We start from the raw sequence: 19,643 nt of genomic DNA, 5'->3' as shown, positions 1-19,643 counted from the left end.
GGATTGAAGTTCCTGGTACCCACTGTCTTAAACAAGGAGTCATAATAACTGGCAATGTGCTGGCTAATAACTTTGGGGTCTCTACACCAATTATCATCAATTTTCAGCATTGAAATTTTGTTCCTTTGTCTTCTTTGGACATGATAGCTGCATGGAAATATTTCGTGTTTTTATCTCCCCACTTAATCCAATTAATGCGAGATCGCATACTCCAATATTGCTCTTCTTGTTGCCATAACTTTTGTATTTGCATTTTGATATGCTGCATTTCTTTTCTGCTTGTACCTCCATTTCCTGAATTTGTAAGGATCGTAAGTCTTCTTTTTAGGATCTCGATCTGGTTGTGGGCATTGGAGAATTTCTGCTTACTCCATAATTTCAAGGCTTCAGTGGTCTTTTCTAATTTTCTAGCAAACGGTATTGGGTTATCTTCCAGTTCACCCCAAGCTTCTTTCACCAGCTCCTTACACTCTGTATCGGCCAGCCAAAACGCCTCGAACTTGAATTCTTTTTTCCTTTTAATCCTGTTTGGTTGGAGGGACAACAGAATTGGACTATGATCGGACCCTATTGCAGGCAATGCAAAGGCTTCCGCATTTGGGAAGCACACTCTCCAGCTTATATTACAAAGGGCCCTATCTAACCTTTCCCGCACGTTGCACTTCCTTCCCCGTTGTTGGCCCAAGTGAATGCACATCCCTTGCTTTCAATATCCATGAGTGAACATCTCGTTTAAGCAATCTTGAAATGCTACTAGTCCGTAGTGCTCCGCTCCATTACCCCAGTTTTTTCCCAATGGTACAAGATCTCATTAAAGTCCCCACATATCCAAGGGAGTTGATTAGGCTGCACTTATCATCCGCAAATGGCTCCACGACTTGAGCCTATCCCGGAAGCTTGTGGGGGCATACAGAAAGGTGATACGCATGAGAGTTCCACTTTCTTGATCCCTGCATAGCAAGTTAATTACTTCTCTAGATGAATCTTCCACAATCACCGATACCTCTTCGTTCCACATCACTGCCAGACCCCCTGCAATTCCTACGGGATCGATAATTTCTATATTTTGGAAATTGGTTCTCCTCTTTACTCTGTCAACAACTGTTCTCTTGTTTTTAGTTTCCATCAGGAAGACTAAATCAGGCCTTTCTTGAGCCACTAAAGCTCTGAAATGCTGGACTGTCAGGGGATTGCCCAGCCCCTGACAGTTCCAGCTCAAAAGTTTCATATAATCCCCGGTGGCTTATTAGGGCTAGCCACCAGAGCCCAGTCATTTCTTCCATCGACCACCTTGATTGGAGCATCGAGGAGTGTCTCCTCATTAATGGAGGGGTAGAGGATCTGACATAATCCTTGCGGGTTGATTCTTTTCTCTTTCCTTGAAGCTGCCACTTTCTTAAAAGATTTCATTCCTTTCTTCACCTTTCCAGGGTGTTTCGAAATTCCACCCTTCTTCGTCGATTCTGACATGAACAACTGGGAATCTTGGTTTGTGCAATCAATCTGATTTTCTTCAGACAATCCAGCAGGTCGGATTCCCTTATTCAAACCCTCCTCCCTAGGTATGTCTTCAATCCGCCCAAAAACAGCCTTGCCTTTTGATGTAGATAGTGCAAGCTCTCTAGGGATGAGATCCCTTTGAGTTTCCGGCACTATCTCGTCTACTTCGGGGATAGGGATATTCTTGCCGTAGAAGATCTTCCAAAAGGGCTAGGTTCTCGTACTTCCGCTCTCAACCATTGCCCAAATTTACCCCTCTTGTTTTCATTGAGGCCTTGATTCTTCAAAGGGAACTTCCTTGCGAGGACGCATAGTGCCCTATCCTCCCGCACGAGTAGCAGAAGTGCGGGAGTCTCTCGTATCTAAAATCCACCCAAATTTTCTTATGTTCCAGATCTACTAAGGCGCCTGTCTTTAATGGGTTGGCCAGATTCAAAAGAACTCGTGCTTTACAGCTTTTATTAGGGCCTCCTCCTCTTGCTTCTAGTTTCACTTCTAACACTTCGCCGATTTTCCTTGCCACTTCCCGAGCCACGTCTTCTGTTAACCTCCCTCGGGGTATACCTGCTAGTTGAACCCAAAAGGCGCAGTGCGTGAATTCGTAGCAATGGTCGGGGGTATCCGGATGACCTTGTTGGAGGACAAGTAAGTTACTCGAAAAGGACCAAGGGCCTGAATCCAAAATTCTCTGTTTTTCCTCTAAAGATGTAAAGGAAAAAGAGAAGAATCCCGGTTCAATGAGCTCACATTCTATTTGTTCCGTTTTCCATGATCTCTTCATTGTGTTAAGGAAAGCTTGAAAATTGACATTTGGCTTCGAGTACAATTTCCCATACAAAGTTCATGCGCATTCTTTTTGTCTTTCTACGGGGGATGTCGCCTTTTATCAAGACAAGGTCGTCCGACCAAAGATCACCCGTTCTCTACACAGGCAGCCACACGAGCTACATTATCATCTTCCTTTTCCATAGATTCCGGAGAAGGTGTACTACCCTCACCTGTTCGAGAGAGGCACTAGCCGTCGAACGCCGAACGATCCCCATTCCTTTGAGCAAGACTAAGCTACACTTCTAGAGGTAGCGGCACGAAAGTGCTTTGGGTTACCCCGAATGCCAAAACTTAACTGGACTTGTGATTGACCAGCTTTAGGCGCCGGCTCCTGCATCTTCCGTTTGAACCCGAAAATGTTGAGAAAGCGCTATTCCTCCCCCGAGTTGAGAACGCTTCCCTTTCCTAAATAGAGAAAGGGATGGGAGGTGGAAAGGAAGGATGGGGATGACCGGGACCCAGGGGTCGCGATCGGTGAGGACACAACTTACGGGAAGCGAAATGAAAGATGGGTGGTTGACTATACAGGAAGGGGGGCTCGCCGATCCCGAATTCACCGTGGTCCTATTGCTTGGAGTGGAAACCTACCGAAAGCAAGGAGGCGGGTCCCAGTCGAGCTTTCCACGCCTCAAAGGAAAGCGTTTACAACGGGGAGGGGGAGCTTGATTAGGGCATGACTAAGAGTAGATTTTTACGGACGGGAGTAATGGGGAGAGGAGCGAATGGGATTACTCTCAAGTGACTTGGAGATAAGCGGTGTTGAAAGGGGGAATGACCAGTTAGGGTTTGAAGGAGGACTATCACCATTGGGATAGGGAAGGAGCTCCACTACGGAGAGCGTTTACCCATGAGCAGTGGGCTTTCGGTGGCTAACTAAGCCTAATTATGACTAGAGCAAAAGTAATTTTATTTTTGGTTGACTTCGAACCTAAATTCGAAAAATTCAAAAAATGAGGTTCTTAATCGATTTTCGCAAAATTCTTGATGCCAAAGTCAAATTAAAGCAAAAATGAGTTGATTTGATGATTTTTGTTTTTTTTAAATTTTTTGGTCAAAGGTTTGTTCAAAAGTCAAACCCTAGTTGACTTTTCATTAAGAGTTTGATTTTGCGGTCAAATCTTTGAATTTTTCTAAAACTTTCACTTCTAAAGTGAAATTAAACTTTTTTTTGGTCGAAAGTGAAATTAAACTTAAAAGGAATCTTTTTGTGTAAAAAGCCAAAATTTGACTCGAGGTTAACTTTTGGCTAAAGGTTTGACCAAAAGGTCAACTCGAAAGTCAACCGTTTAACTTTTCGGATTTTTAAATGAAATGAATAGGAAATTGCTTTCTAAGGCTAGACCAATAAACATAATTGAAAGATGACACTTTTTGTTCGAAAAATGGGCTCCGTCGCAATTGGAAACCCCTACTTCGGTTTTTCTATCTTTATCGACGCGTCGACTAAAAATCAGGTGTCAACACTAGCCCCTCGTCAACCCACACCATAGTAGTGTACTTCTGGTAGGTGGTATCACTCCTTGCAATCTCGATCTCGGTTACTTCCACTTCCGAATCTACGAGTAACCCGAAACGGACAATGTGGACATTCGTCATACTTACGAGCCTAAAAAGAGGTGAACAACAACAAACGAGTAAAACTTAATAAGTAAATCGCCTAATCCTCGTATAAGAGGATGCCTCGTGTCGGAAACATGCAAAACCTGGAACTTAATATGTCGGTGAAAGATCAATAACAAAGTCCTTGCTTTGCCTTGTCTATAAACACGAAAAAGGGCATCAAGTACCTACAATGCACACATTATCCAAGAATCCAAATCATGAAGCCATGCACAATAGCATTTACAACATCTCACACGTTTCTCGATTATTACGATCGCAATTGGCCACAACCGAAATCCATCGACACTTTCGACATGACCGGGTATCATCCCGCCCCGTCGGGCATGGCAACGTCTCAACCTCTCTCGATGACGACATCCAATATCTATTGGGTTTCATTCCAAAATCCATCTGCAAGCGGTATTCGAAATCCATTGGGTATCGCCCTGAAATCCATCAGTGACGGGTTCGTTAATATGATCACACATGCAAACAATCACCCATATCGGTTCTTATCTCCGCTTTAAGCCAATGCAAGAGCTTCAAAGGCTTGTAACAAAGTATATGTTATGACTTACCGGAACCGAATCGATAGAAAGTGCCGAGCTCGAAGCAAGAACCCATAGCTTGACCCGATACGCTCGAGCACCAACTTAGGCCTATTTCGGTTCGGAACGATGTGCCTCAATATCGCCGTACTAAGAGAGAAACCCGGCCCCGGCGTGCTTCCACGTACGTCCAAGACTATGCGAGTCTCTTACCGGAAAGTCAGAGCGTGATTTCAAGCAGCGACAATAACATATAATCAACAATGCCTCCTTATAGATCAATATCCGCAAGAAAAGCACTAAACTCATCAATTAACGGTTCCGAGTAATCCTCTACGCGTACTTATCACACCTAGACATGGCCACGGTTCAGGAACCGCCGGTTCCGGTTCGTGGCCATATATGAACCGGAGCCGGAACCGGAACCGCAAGGGACGGTTCGGATTCCGGTTCGGAACCGATGGTTCCGGGACGGTTCCGGTTCCGGTTCCAGCCGGTTCCGGTTCGTAATTTTAAAATTAATAAAATAAATTATAAAATAAAAATTGCAGGCCTGGTCCTCCGTCGGTCGTCAATCGGGCTTCACGGCCTTGGCCACGGTGGCGGAGGTGGAGTTCAAGGCGGCAAGGAGATGAAGCGGGAGTCGGGGGCGGCAGCGAGGGGGAGAAGGAGGGGGCCGGGAGGGGGAGGGGGATGGCGACGGGGAGGAGGAGCGGGGGGGTCATCCTCCTCCGGAGGTTGGGCGGGGGTCGGGAGGAGGGGAGGAGGAGGGGGCGTCGGCGTCGGCAGCTGCGGCCATGGGCAGCAGCGCCGGAGGTCAGATCTGGGGAGACGGGGGGCGGGTGAAGGAGAAAAGGGGAGGAGGCGCAGGGTAGCGAAATCGGAGGAGGAGGGGGCGTCGGCGGCTGCGGCCATGGGCGAGGACGACGGCGGCGACGACGGCGGGGGTCAGATCTGGGAAGACGGGGGACGGGCGGAGGAGAAAAGGGGAGGACTGGAGGAGGCGCAGGGGAGAGGGGGAAGGAGGGATTTGGAGGAGGAGGACTGGAGGAGGTGGGTGTGGGTGGGCGTGGGAACGCGGGGCTGCAGCAGCAGTTTTTTTTTTTTGGAACCGGAACCAGGCCCGTAGGCCACGGGCCGGTTCCAGTTCCGAACCACGGGCCCGGTCAACGGGCCGATCCCGAGTTTGACTCGGGCCGGTTCCGGGCCAAAACCGGCCCGTGGCCATGTCTAATCACACCTAACTAATCCACGACGATTTCTCACAAAAATAGACAAGCACATGATAGAAAATAATCAATTGACAACGGTTTCTCATGACCCGATAATCATGTGGTAATACTAGACTTTCCTTGCGACTAGATATGCATGTGACAATAATATACTAATTCCCAAACCTCAAAACACAAGCAAATCGTATAAAATTCGTACGCGAGCTTCTTCTTCCTAGAACAAGCAAGATCACCTTCGAAAATTATGGAACCAGAACCGACACTACGTCCGACTACGAAACACGATGTCCTAGCCAACGATTAGGGGATCTACTTCCTAAACCGGGATGAGATCTACGGACGACGACAAACGAGCAAGCAACCGGACGATGCACATCATGGCTTAAGGCGGCAAGCGGACTCGCGGCGGCAACATATGGCGACGAATGGAGGTGGACAGCGATGGTAACAGTGAGTGGCGGTGGTGGACGAAGGGTGAACGAGAGAGAGAAAAATGAGAGGGAGAGAGTGAGCGTGAGAGAAAGTGAGGGAGAGATGAGAGAAATGAGAGAACGAGAGAGAAATGGGAATGCTTCCCCCCTTAAGTTTGCTTGGATGAGAGAGGCTAATAATTCAAAAGCACTTGAGGCCCTATGCTAGCCTAAGATTGTAAGATCTCTTCTTGGCATTTGTCGAGCCAAGAGCTCTTCTTGTAAGTCTTCTCTTCCAAGTCTCACATTAGCCTGTCATAACCTACAATTTAGGGCACGTGGGCTTGGTTGACAGCCAACTAAAAGAGCTAACTAGTCCCTCTCCCCTTCCTTCTCCTAGCTGGCACCCCCTCCTCCTTCTTGCAAGACCAAAGCCAAGTTTCTTCTCAACTTATCTTCAAGGGTGCATTAATGAGGCAAATCTTGATGAACAAGCCTCATCTTAGGTCATAAGAGCTTAGGGTACTATTTGAGCACATGGCATTAATGTGCTAGATTACAAATGCCATCAATGGGCTTGAATTGGGCAAGATAACTTGTTCATGGGCTTTTCTCCTCTCTTGGGCGTGTGGCTTGGGCCTCCAGTAATTTGCTATTTCTACTTGTCCAAAGATTAAGGGCCAATGATAATTATGGAGCTAATTACGGAGCTAATTAAGTGTCGTCTAATAAGATTATTCCTTAATTATCCAAAAATCGACACCCTTAATCGGATTGAAATTTGTGGCTAAATTCGATTGGAAGCGGCTCTGACGCGACCTACACGAGTGGGATGCATTGAGGGGTTTCCATGATTAATTCGAAATCAATCCACGTTTGAGCCTATTCGATTCATGGATGACCCTCGGTTATCATGTAATTTTGTGGGATGAATTTGCTTACCCCAAGGTATACAATCGTATGGAATCGAGTTAGGGTCGTTCGCAATTAGTATAGTCACCGTGCGGAATCACCCGCAATCCGGCTACATATACTTATGCCGAATCGATCCATAACCGTTCACTAATTGACTCATGACGATATAAAGTCATCCCACATCAATCCTTATAGTTGAGCTATCTTTCCATGGTTGAATTCTCTAGTCGAGAGTATCCCGATCTTTAACACAAGATTTAATTGGCTTCATTTTGTGTAATTTCACCAAGAAAACCTTGGTTTTCTGAATCAAACCTTTAAGGGGAAATTTTCAATTGCCTCTGTGCAGTCCTCGGAGCTCTAATAAGAGCTCTTCCTCTTCGTATTTAGAGAGAATTCACTAGAAGCAAATAAAGAAGAAGAAAGGAAACGATGAGTGGCCATCGTTGAAAGACCCCATTATTGCAACTTTCTTCGTCGTTTTCCTTCCCCTTTTGTCCCATATCAGCGGTGGCCATCATCAGTCTCTCTTTCTCCTTTCTTCAGCTGAGCAAAGTCGTCTCTTACGGTCAAGACGATCATGGTCTCTCTTTCTTTCCACACTCAAAGCAACACCATGATGGGATGGCATCATTGACATGGGTATGCCATCTTGCATTTCCTCTCATCACTCTTGTATAGAGGTCGAGTGTCTATAATTCTCATCCGGTCTAGCTTGATTGGGCTGTGGCTCGAGATATATTTCACATTTATATCATTTGGTTTGGTTGATGTCCAAACCGCAATAACTACATCATGTCCACGTTCTAATAGTTGTCAATAAGGAAATAAGTGTAGTAAAAGATTTGCTTTTTATTATAAAGACACATGTATGACAATATTTGAGTGATTAAAGGTAATTAATTATGATACAAGGTAAGTTTTTAAGGTGAAGAGATCAAAACAAATATTTCATAGTGAGTAATAAGTATATGCTTAGGTAGTGCTTTGGTGGAGCATTTTATGTAATGAATGCAGCAAATCCAATCTCAATAGTATGAAGGAAAATTTTTCTAATTATTCGTAGTCTCAATTATCATAATGAGAGAGATTCTTTATAAATATTTTGTTATTATGCATTTATATAGATAAATTGTGATTTTATCTATATAAATATGTTCAACCCTAGATATAGCTATAGAATAAATTATAAATGCTTTAAACATTTGAAAATCGGATCTCTTTTAATTCAAAACTTCAAAGGCACCAAGAAGAAACTCGAAAGAAATTGGGCGTGTGGAAAGGTACATCTCTATAATTGTCCTCCATCTCATTTTTTCTAAAGCCCTCAACTTTATTGACTATAAATTGAAAGCTGCAGCTACTGTGAAGTTACCTGTCAGTAACTTTCAATTAAATCCTGTGAGTCACGCAACACAAACGTCCAAAATGACGTCTCTTACTAATGAAAGTGGTATTGGACTTCGGGCTTTCAAATCAAGAATTTCATTGTATATCTTACCATAAACATCCTTTTCTCCTTTCCTAATGAAACGCGCTTGTTCTTCTTTTGTAAATTTTTGAAGGAGTATGCTCTGGTGGATAAGCTTTCCACATTAAGAATGTAATAAAGCACTTCCCATTAATGAATGTGATGTTATTTTTTTCCAAATAATGCAATCTAAAAGAATGGCTAGAATTTGACAAACAAGAGCTACGCATTCGAAAAATTGAGGCAGATTCGGGCTCTGATACATGTAAATGGTTTGTCAACATGCAAATTTTTCACCTTTTCTCAATTGAAACTGTTTGACTTTGTGGTAACTATGGGAATCTTATCAAGTCGGTTGTTAATGAGATTGTGGTCAGGCTCAAGACAAGACAAAGACAAGTGACCAAAGATTTAGTTGGAATGGAGGATCGAAAGCAACCATAAACAATTTATTAGACATCGGTTTTCGTGATGTGCGGTTCAGTGGAATCTACGAGATGGGTAGCATTAGTAAAACAACACTCACCGAGGTTATCTTGAACAAGGGGAGAATGACACTAGAAGTGCCATAAGTTGTGTATGACGCTCACTTTAGTACTAAAAGTTTTTGCCGGATCAATTAAGTGCCAAATTTTTTTAAAAACAATCTTTCTAATGCCAACTCCAATTTGTTTGGCCAGAAATCTGACATGGCATTTTTTTTATTAATATCCTAAGCTAACATGGCTTGCCGGAGGTCTAAATTAGATTAGACTTGCGCGTACGAAGTGAATACTATTGACTGTTGGGCAACGAGAATGGAGGATTTATTTGTATGTGCATTAGGGTACAGGGAGCATGGGTGCATTGGGTGCGATGTGCACCGGTGCACTTAGGATTTTCTTAGGAACATCGGCTCTGATACCAAGTTAAATGTAAAAAATGGAAGTGAGAAAACAGGGAATTTGTGTACATTACGATATGTGAAGAAGAGTAGATGGAAAGCTTATTTATAGACTTTGATAGATGATTATCTAAGGAAATCAAATCATATATCCATAATCAAAATAAGTATAAAAAATCGGAGGGAATATCCTAAATATCTCTAACACCTTTGACCACAACTCTCCTCCGGCCAATTACGACACCCTTTTAGAAGGCATTGTCTCTACAGCAAATGGGCTACCTTTAGCTCTCGAAGTAGTCCCAAAACTATCCGTTCGATAACATTGATTTTCACATGCCTAAAACCTTTTGGATATATTAAAGTTGTCTGCGACATGCATGATTAATTAAAAGGTAAGAATGTGATTTTGATGAATGGCATTTTGGCACACTTTGGGGATATTGTAATATGGTATTGCATGATCTTCCAATTTATTAAAAAGTAAGCATGTGCGTACTTTATGTATTCCAATTGTTTGAGGCAATGGCTTGAAAGCATAGGGTGTACATCCTCATAGCGTTTCCATAAGATGTTTCTAAGTTGTATGAAGTAGCGCCAAAGATGACCATAATTATGATATACGATTGCCATGTCTTTGGAAGGATTGTTTTATACATAATTTGTGCAAAGTTGGGTTCGTATAAACCATCGTGAATGCATTATGTGTATTTTGAATGCTACTCTTGAAACAATATTTTGTTCATATTTGATAATGGTGTCTTTTACTCATTACCGGAGTATCTCGCTAGCCATCCTGTGAATGGAGCTAATCTAATGCACATGGATAGACCGATTTGTGTATAAATCAGTGTTGATTGAGTCAAATGATTTGGATACTAAGTGTTGTAAATGAGATATAAAAGAATGTGGACAAGTCATCCTCTCGAAGACTTCGTACACTGTACACTGCACCAATTTAGTCAACAAGTCAATACAGTGAATAACGCCACGAAAAACATATTTAAATAAACACATGCCGAAAAATTAATAATTGTGGCTAGGCTCTATCTGATCTTCATTAGTGCTACTACAACCATTCAAATTCCAAAAGAGTAATATTCCTAGAGATTTTCAATTTCACATGAAAATATATTAAGAAACGCGATACGAAAATGGTTTATGTTAAACCACGCTAATAAAAAAAATGTCTAATTAACAAATGTCATGAAAATCTGTCAAATCATACGAAATCGACTTATTTAATATGTCTTGTAGTTGCAAAATTATGATTTTGTTGATATGTTGCGTCCAAACCTAAATAAATAAAATACATGTGACCCTAAAATCATGGATAATGGAGGAAAGTGAAAGGTACACACGGGCTGGCGTGATTCAATGGACAAAACGGCAATAAAAGAACATCACCATGCATTATCAGAGGGATCTTAGAAGAAACTGGTCGTGTAGATTTCTTCAAATCTCGTCCTTATGATTGGAGTTAATGTTACGAAGGCAATGAGACAAATTTTATCATCAACCACGAGTTTAAGCTATAAATATCGATCAATATTTTAAGAAAATAAAAGATATTTTTTATGCATTTATTCATGAATTCCTAATGTTGAATATCTTTTGGTTTAGTTAAAAAAAACAATTGAATAAAATATATAGAATAAGGAATTGAATTAGACACCGGATTTATATGGTTCGATTGTATAATTTACGTTCACGGAATGAGCAGCGCTAGATTCAATTATAGATTAAACAATCTAATGAAAATTATAATTGTACTCGAATCTCTTAAATATTCTCGATATTTCCTAATCCTCATAATTTATTTCGAAATAATCTCTTACTCTTACAAAATAATAACATAAATATTAACATAAAATTTAATAGGCCTCAACACAAGAATATGAAGAGATCCTCTAAATCAAATTTCTCGAGGGGAATTTCCTCTTCCTCTTGGTAATTGGCTTAATTCCCTAAAAAACCCCAAACTTTAGGGTTTCGTCCCATGTGGCATCGCCACGTCCATAAAAATGCCACGTCAACTTCCCTGTTCATACAAACCGCTCATCTTCTTCAACTTGCGGTTACTGTTCATCATCTTCAACCTCCGGATTGCTCGATTTTTTTTTTTTTGGTAAGGTCCGGATTGCTCGATTTGTCATCCAACAAATACATCATTTGGCATTTACCATGATACACAATCCCAGCACCTCTCTCCCGATCACATTGCCGTCCTTCACACATTTGAAGATGTTGGAAATGGGGAAGTTCAGCTGCTCTCGCCTGATGTTGGTTTGGTGCCGGTTTTGATTTTTTAACCTGATTGTCTTTCAGCTGACTGTACACATCATTAAGACTCTGTTCATCCTCTTCCTTGTCTTCTTCAACTTCTTCTACTTCCTGCTCATCTTGTTCTTCTGGTTCCTCATCTCCAGCTGGGTCAACTTGTTCTTCCTCCTCAGCTTGGGCTCATCTCCAGCTGGGTCAACTTGTTCTTCCTCCTCAGCTTGGGCTCCGTGTTATTCTGGCTCCTGAGGGTAGCTCAGAACTGTGATAGGTCTGTGAAAAGCTAGCTTCTTGGGACACACACTTGTAGAGATTGAACGACTTGAGCCTGTCCGGCATTGAAGGAGATCTGGTCAAGAAAGGAGTTCCCTTTTCGCTTTCCCCCTCTTGTTCTTGTCCAAGCTCGGAGCCTTGCTGTAAGAACCCATGAAGGGTTTCCATTTCAAGGGTTTTGCCAAAATGGGTGTTGGGTTCTTGGGATCTGTAGTTGTAGAAACTCACGGACTTGAGCCTCTGCAACATTGATGCAGATATGGCGAGGTGTTGGGGTTTTGGGCTATCTTCGTGATTTCTTTGTTGTTGATGTGGGTCTCCTTCTTCTTCCTTGGGTTTGTGGCTGCTAAGGCTTGATGTGGTGAAAATGGTGCCAATCATGAGGTTGAGGAGCACGGAGAAAACACTGGCGTGAACCAGCTGTGCATGGTCGCCCATATTGACGGTGCACTTGTCACTGATTCTTCGAGCATGGTTGCAGAGAGAGAGAGAGGTTGAGGTGAAGGTGACTGGGTAAGTTAAGAGTTTCGTGTGTTTTGGGAGGTGAAGGTGAAGGTGAAGGTGAATGGGTAAGTAGAGTTCTGTGTCTTTTGATAGGCAGGTGAAGGTTAAAGACAATGAACAGTAATCGCAAAGAAGATGAACAGTTCGTGTGAACAGTGTCTGAAATCCTGGACTTTTTCTGACGTGGAAATGCCACGATGGACAATTAACAAAAAGTTGGACCGAAGGTCAAATAGTGGGCAAATTTGGGACTTAAATGAAAGTTGAGGGGTTTCTATGAGACAAAAAACAATTCAAGATAAAATTGGAACAAATCTTAAAATTTGAGGGTTTTTAGGGAATTAGGCCCTTTGTAATTTAAAGAGGAAATTCAGCAGAAGCATGAAAAGACACATGAAAAGACACCTCCTTGCAACTTTCTCCGTCTTTTCAGAAAGGAAACAATGAGTGGCGGACATGAAAAGACACCTCCTTGCAACTTTCTCCGTCTTTTCGGAAAGGATCCTTGCAACTTTCTCCGTCTTTTCGGAAAGGAAACAATGAGTGGCGGACATGAAAAGGCACCCCCTTGCAACTTTCTCCGTCTTTCGGAAAGGAAACAATGAGTGGCCGACATGAAAAGCCGTCTTCCCTGCAACTTTCTTCGTCTTTCTCCTTTGGCCCATATCAGCAATGGCCATCATTAATCTCTTTTTTCCTTTCTTCAGCTAAGCAAAGTCGTCTCTTATGGTCAAGAGCATCACGGTTTCTCTTTCTTTCCGTGCTCTAAGCAACACCATGATGGAGTGGCATCAAGGCCATTGACAGGCCTTCATTGCATTTCCTCTCACCACTCTAGAACAGTGATCGATAATCCACAATTCTCATCCGATTCTAATATTAATATAGGTTGGTTAGGTTTGATGTCCAAACTGCACCAACTACACCATACGCACATTCTAATAATTGTTAAGGAAATAAGTATTATAAAAGATTGGCGCAATCATTTGCTTTTTAATACGAAGGCACATTTATGAGAATATTTGAGTGGTTAAAGGTACGTAATTATAATTAAAGGTAAGTTTTTAGGGCAAAGAGATCAAATCAAATAATTTTTAGTGAGTAGTAAGTACGTGCTTAGGTAGTGTTCAGGTGTAGCATTCGTTGCGGAGAATGCAGCAAATCCAATCTCTATAGCACATGTTATAATGAGGTGATTCCTTAAGAATACTTTGTTGCTTTATATAGATAAATTGTGACTTTACAATACTGTATTGGGATTTTAAATATGTCTGACTATAGAAGTGATTTAAATATTTGAGAACCAAATATTTTTAAATCCAAAATTTAAAAGGATGAAGTAGAAAATCGAAAGAAAATGGGCATGTGGAAAAAGGCACACCTTCATAATGGTCCTCCACCTTATTAATTGTAAAGCCACCAACTTTATTGACTATAAATTGGAAGCTCCACCGAAGTTGCCTGTCCACATTTAACTTTCAATTAAACCCCGTGAGTCACACAATGCAAATCCTTATAGTAAACATCCTTTTCTCCTTTTCTAATGTAACGCATTGGTTCTCCTTTTGTAAATTTCTAAGGGAGGATGGTCTAGTGGAAAAAGCTTTTCACATTCGAGAACCGCAAGGTTTTGTGTGAATATGCCCTGAAGAAGTATTTCAATGGTGTCTATTTTGAGAGAGAGAGAGAGAGAGACACAGAGAGAGAGAGAGAGAGAGAGAGAGAGAGAGAGAAGGGGGGGGGGGGGGGGGTGACCCTGCTAAGTGTGAAGTGATCCTATGGTGAACTCAGAGCCAGGAACGAGCACCAGTAATACACTAGGAGGTGAGTACCAGGTCTTCCTGAATTTTAGAGGACCCGATACACGTCGTGGATTCACTTATAACCTCCACCAAGCCATGATATGTGCCGGGATTCGTGTTTTCATCGATGACGAAGAACTTCGACCGGGTGAAAAAATTAGTGGCAACCTTGAGCGAGCGATCGATGATTCCAAGCTTTACATACCCATCTTCTCCAAAACCTACGCTTCAAGTCACTGGTGCCTCCGCGAGCTTGCGAAGATGGTGGATAACACTAAATTTGAAGAAGATGAGAAGGTCATATTGCCCATCTTCTACCACGTGAAACCCGCTGATGTGAAGTTGGATACCGCATTATACAAGAACGACATATCGAATTTGGAGCAAAAGAAGGAGGATCAGAGGAATAAGTTCAGCTCCAAGGATATAAAGAAGTGGCAGGAGGCTCTCCAAAATGTTGGTGGCACCAGGGGATGGGAGCTAGAGGAAGATTCAGGGTAACAATCTAACCATGATTGTGAAAATTATTTTGTACAATCGGGCTATAGTTCTTATAAAAATTCATTAATTATATTCCAACCCTAATTTCCCTAAATTTAAACAGAAAGTTTCAAATTCTTCTTTTATTTTTTTAAAACATGAGATTTCCAAAATTTTTCTGACCTAATAATAGGGTTATTATAATTTCATTTTTCACCAATTTTCCATCGTATGAAAAATTTGGCTCTAATCCATGTATGTATTAAGATTCCTATTGGATGCTAGAGATTAAGGAACTGTTGCCTTTGCAAAGTTTTTTTCCACGTCAAAAGACATAAGTAAATCTTTTATTAAAGTAATTTATTAGATGTTCATATATTGACTCTTCTGCCTTTTCTGTCAGAAAATCTGATTCTTCCACTTGACATAAAGATCAGACATTTCACTTCCTGTATTCCTTAAACTTGTAATGGATGTTCAATTTTGTAATTCATCATGTTCCCAAAGCTTTGGGGGTAACGTTGAATTTTGATATATCCTAAACTCGATCACGTTCCCACCTGGTTGCTTAGTAGATGGCTGGTCAACATGCAAATTTATCATCTTTTCTCAATTGAAACTTTCAACTTTGTGGCAGCGATACAAAACTTATCAGGAAAGTTGTTAAAGAGGTTGTGGTCAGGCTCAAGACAAGAGAAAGACAAGTAACCAAAGATTTAGTTGGAATGGAGGATCAAATAGCAGCCATAAACAATTTATTAGACATCGACTCTAATAGTGTGCGGCTAATTGGAATCTATGGGATGGGCGGCATCGGTAAAACAACACTTGCCAAGATTATCTTCAACCAACTATGTCCTCGATTTGGGACAAACTGCAGCTTTCTTGAAGACGTGAGGGAAACGGCAAAAGACCTGAGGAAAACGGCAAAAGACGTGAGTGAAACGGCACAAAGCAAGGGTTTAAAGAAGTTGCAAAAAAAATTATTGTGTGATATCTCTTATTCTGGAGTAACTTGTGGGATTCTTGACATTGATCATGGGATCAATATGATTGAAAAAACAATTTGCAAGAAGACGTTAATTGTATTGGATGATGTTGATGAGGCCTACCAGGTCCAAAAACTAATTGGAGAAAAATCTTTGGGTCCTGGTACTAGAATACTTGTAACTACTAGGGACAAGAGTGTTCTAAATATCAGGGGATCTAAGTATAAATTTGAGGAATATGAAATGGTGCAGTTGAGCGACAAAGACGCAATTAAACTCTTTAGTAGGCATGCCTTCAATGACGACTCTCCTCCAGACAATTACTACACTCTTTACTACACTCTTTCAAGAAGGATTGTCTCTACTGCAGATGGACTACCACTAGCTCTTCAAGCAATAGGTTCATCGCTTTCTGGGAAAAAGACAGAAATATGGGAAGAATGGCTAGAGAAACTAAACGAAAAACCTCATCCGAATGTCTTGGAAAAGCTAAGGATTAGCTATGATGCCTTAGAGCAGAATGAACAAGAGATATTCCTTGATATTGCGTGCTTTTTCGTTGGTGAGAATAAGACTAATCCAATGTACATGTGGAAAGCTTGTAAGTTTTACCCAGTAGATGCCATCGAGGTCCTTATTAACAGATGCATGATAAAGGAGTTAGATGATAATAGCTTCTGGATGCACAATCAGTTTAGGGACCTTGGAAGGGCAATTGCTAAACAAGAGGGAACCAGATTGTGGGATATAGATGACATCATTCACAACTTAAGATCACCAAAGGTAAAGTATGGCCAAATTTGAATAGAAAATTGCTTATAACCTCTTCTTAATTGATGATTCACATTTTTGAATTGGGAGCTACTCTTCTGCTACACTTTTTTCTTTTCTTCTATGAAATAAAATAGTGGGATATTGACAAATTCCTACTTCTGCTCCTCAATGTCATTGGCAGAGCAAGGACAGGGTTCAAGCACTCCGTTTGAAATCGAGGGGTTCGTTGGCAGATCCTATAATTGTCACTTCGGAGCAAATTAAGCGGTTCCCGCATATACGGTTTCTTTCGTTGTGTGAGGTAAGCTGCCAAGGTGACTTTACAGGCTGTCTTTCCGAGTTGAAATGGATAAGTTTGGATCACGATTATGCTATTCCTCCTGGACCTGCCGCTGCCCATCGTCAACGGTTTGAGGCAACTAGTTCGTGGCATCTAGAAAACCAAGTTGTGGTGAATCTTTCTAGGGTTGACATCACAGAAGATGTGTTCCAGAGCCTAATCAAGGTATGCTAGTTTCCATCTTAGTCTAATTTTCTCATTCAATGAAGGTAAAAATCTAATGGATTTATGATCTAGTTTTCTCATTGGTAGCCTAAATCCATATTTATTTCTTGTCTGTCCTAATGTTTCATTGGCTTTTGTAGGGGGCAAAGAAATTGAAGGTTCTCACTCTTTGTTGTAATACGTTGATACATGGGACATTAACTTTTCCTTGGAACCTCCTTACCAAAAAAAAAACTTTTCCTCGGAAACCACGTTTAAAGAAGTTGTCTATTTCTAAATTTTTTTCCTTGAAGGAAATTGATTGCTCTATTGGGAAACTGGCGAAGCTAACTGACTTGAGTTTTGAGTTATGTGTCGAACTTGAAAAATTGCCTGAACAAATTGGAGAATTACGGAAACTGCAGCACCTCTCTCTTAGGAGTTGCGATAGCTTGAGGGAACTCCCTGACTCAATTTTGAAATTAACGTCGTTAACAAAGCTGGATGTATGGGGCACGAGAATTACAAGGTTACCGGATTCCATTGATAGACTATCAAGCCTGTCATCTATCAATGCATCATTCACATCGATTGAAAAACTGCCCAGTACAATGAGCAAGCTTCTTTGCCTCCGAACACTGCATTTGAATAATTGTCATCAGATACAAGAGCTGCCGGAGCTCCCTAGAAGTTTGACCACTCTACAGGTGACATCTACTTCGCTGGTGACTGTCCCTAACCTCTCATACCTTACTGATATAGTTGAACTGGCCCTATCCGATGGCTCTGAATCTAAGGCCAAATCAGATATAATTCAAACTTGCGACTTGCAATGGATTGGGAGTTTATCCAAACTAAGCAAGCTGCGATTTTGCTTTTCAAATGTCTGCGTTTCAACTATGGAGTTGGGTTCCCTTTCTCTGCTGAAAGAACTTACTCTACATGGACTAGACTTGCCAGCTTTCAAACAACTTCCATTAGAGTTGATGGTTCTAGAGCTCTACGACACTCGAGGGAAACAAATACGGTTTCCTCCATCGAAAAAGGAGACTGCAATCGTTGCATCAAGTTCGAGAGGACCTAGAGAAAACAAGGTGTCATGGCAAAATGAAATGGAATATATCGAAGCCCATAGATGGTCGGAGAGTTGGATTCATCTGCGGGAGGAGCCGGGGTGCATTGAACTACAAGCTCCCGACTTGATTGATCATTGGAGGGGAGTCTTCCATTTCGCAAGCTCCCTAAATATGCTTCGCAAATTCGTTCTGTGGGGGTGCCCAGGTGTTAAGGATATTCAATTTGTTTCTACGCTGGAATCATTGTTAGTATTTTCTGTAGGAGGGTGCACTTCATTGAAAAAGTTAGGTGGTTTATCAAACTTGAAGAACTTGATGGAGTTGACTCTTAACCGGTGCTGGAGCCTACACGTTGTCGAGGGCATTGACGAATTAAAGTTTTTGCATCAGTTGACAATTGAGCGGTGCGAATCAGTGGAGAGGATTCTTGATCCATTGAGTTCAAAAATACCAAATGAGTGCTCAATACACATAGCACGTAGTGGGAAGTTACCTGACTCTGGTCGAACTCACAACTCTTGGGGGTGTTACAAAGAGAAGATTCTGAATGAAACTGAAATTGAAACAACGGACTCTGAAACAGAAACAATGGATACAGAAACAGGGGATGCTCCACTGCGCATTACTTCTATTGTTTCAATGTGGCAGTTGAGATCTACATATGAAAGAACGGACTCTGAAATAGAAACAGAGGAAAAGGTGCGCCTTCTTTTCTATTCATAGATCATTGCTGTTTCTTCTGCGTTACTTGCTTTCTATTTTGGCTTTATTCTAGTGAAAAGAGACAGTGAACTGATTCTAAAACGTGCAACCAAGGACAATCTTATTAAAATTCCCCATCTTACTGGGAATCTCCATATGCCGTGAGTGTCCACTTCGGTGGCGAGGTTAGGGATTTACATCCCTGACCATCTATAACAAAAGGGCCTTTCTTAAGAGAAATTTTTAGGGTCAAGAGACCTCACCTCAACTCACCTTATCGTTTCCTTCTGCAGGAAAGGCTCGATTTTTATTCGTGAACGATGGATTGAATTGGGATTAGGGTTCTTTCCCACGTTTTCTTCTTCCTCTCTCCCACTGCTCAAGCAAATCGCTGTCGCCTGATCCGCTTTGCTACTCACTCGCTTCTCGCAAGCTTCAGTCCGTCGTTTGCTGTGTCGGTCGCCATCATCTCTTCTTTCCCAGGTTCCTTTGTCCGCAAGCTTCAAGTTCGTTATCCGCAAAGCTTCAAGTCCTCCTTCGCGAGCTTCAAGTTCCATGTCCATGAGCTTCGAGTCCTTCTCCATGCCACTTTTCACTCTAGTGCACATTTCCTTCTTCAGTGCCGCTCAGCTGGAGGAATTTAGTGCATTCATTAACTTCATCAGTGGCGGGAGTCATGGGCCCGAACTCAAGCTCTGGATCACTAGCTAATCGCTGAAGAACAGGTAAGAGTGGTGTGGCAGTTGGTGTTTAGTTGAATGTAATGGTGTGCTTTATCTTTGCGTAATTAAGCATGAGCTCGAGCTCTAGCTTCATATGGTAATAGTTGTGTAAGGGTCTGGTTTCTTAATAGTGTTTGACTTTTGAGTGCCCAGTCTAGTTATGTTGCT

General features: G+C 41.8%; 2 pseudogenes; one reads left to right on the top strand and one right to left on the bottom strand.

Annotated features, from left to right (window-relative positions):
* Positions 1–1,224: 1,224 nt before the first annotated feature.
* LOC115689356 (uncharacterized) lies at positions 1,225–12,415 on the bottom strand (annotated as a pseudogene).
* A 1,782-nt stretch (positions 12,416–14,197) lies between these two features.
* On the top strand, positions 14,198–17,238 carry LOC115693953 (disease resistance protein L6-like; annotated as a pseudogene).
* The last annotated feature ends 2,405 nt before the right edge of the window (positions 17,239–19,643 follow it).

The sequence above is a fragment of the Syzygium oleosum genome, unplaced genomic scaffold, assembly GCF_021117445.2.
Source record: "Syzygium oleosum isolate NSW1041296 unplaced genomic scaffold, Sole_v2.1 Sole_v2.46, whole genome shotgun sequence".
NCBI lineage: Eukaryota > Viridiplantae > Streptophyta > Magnoliopsida > Myrtales > Myrtaceae > Syzygium > Syzygium oleosum.
Note: the sequence above shows the minus strand (reverse complement) of the source record. Positions and strands in the feature narration are given on the sequence as shown.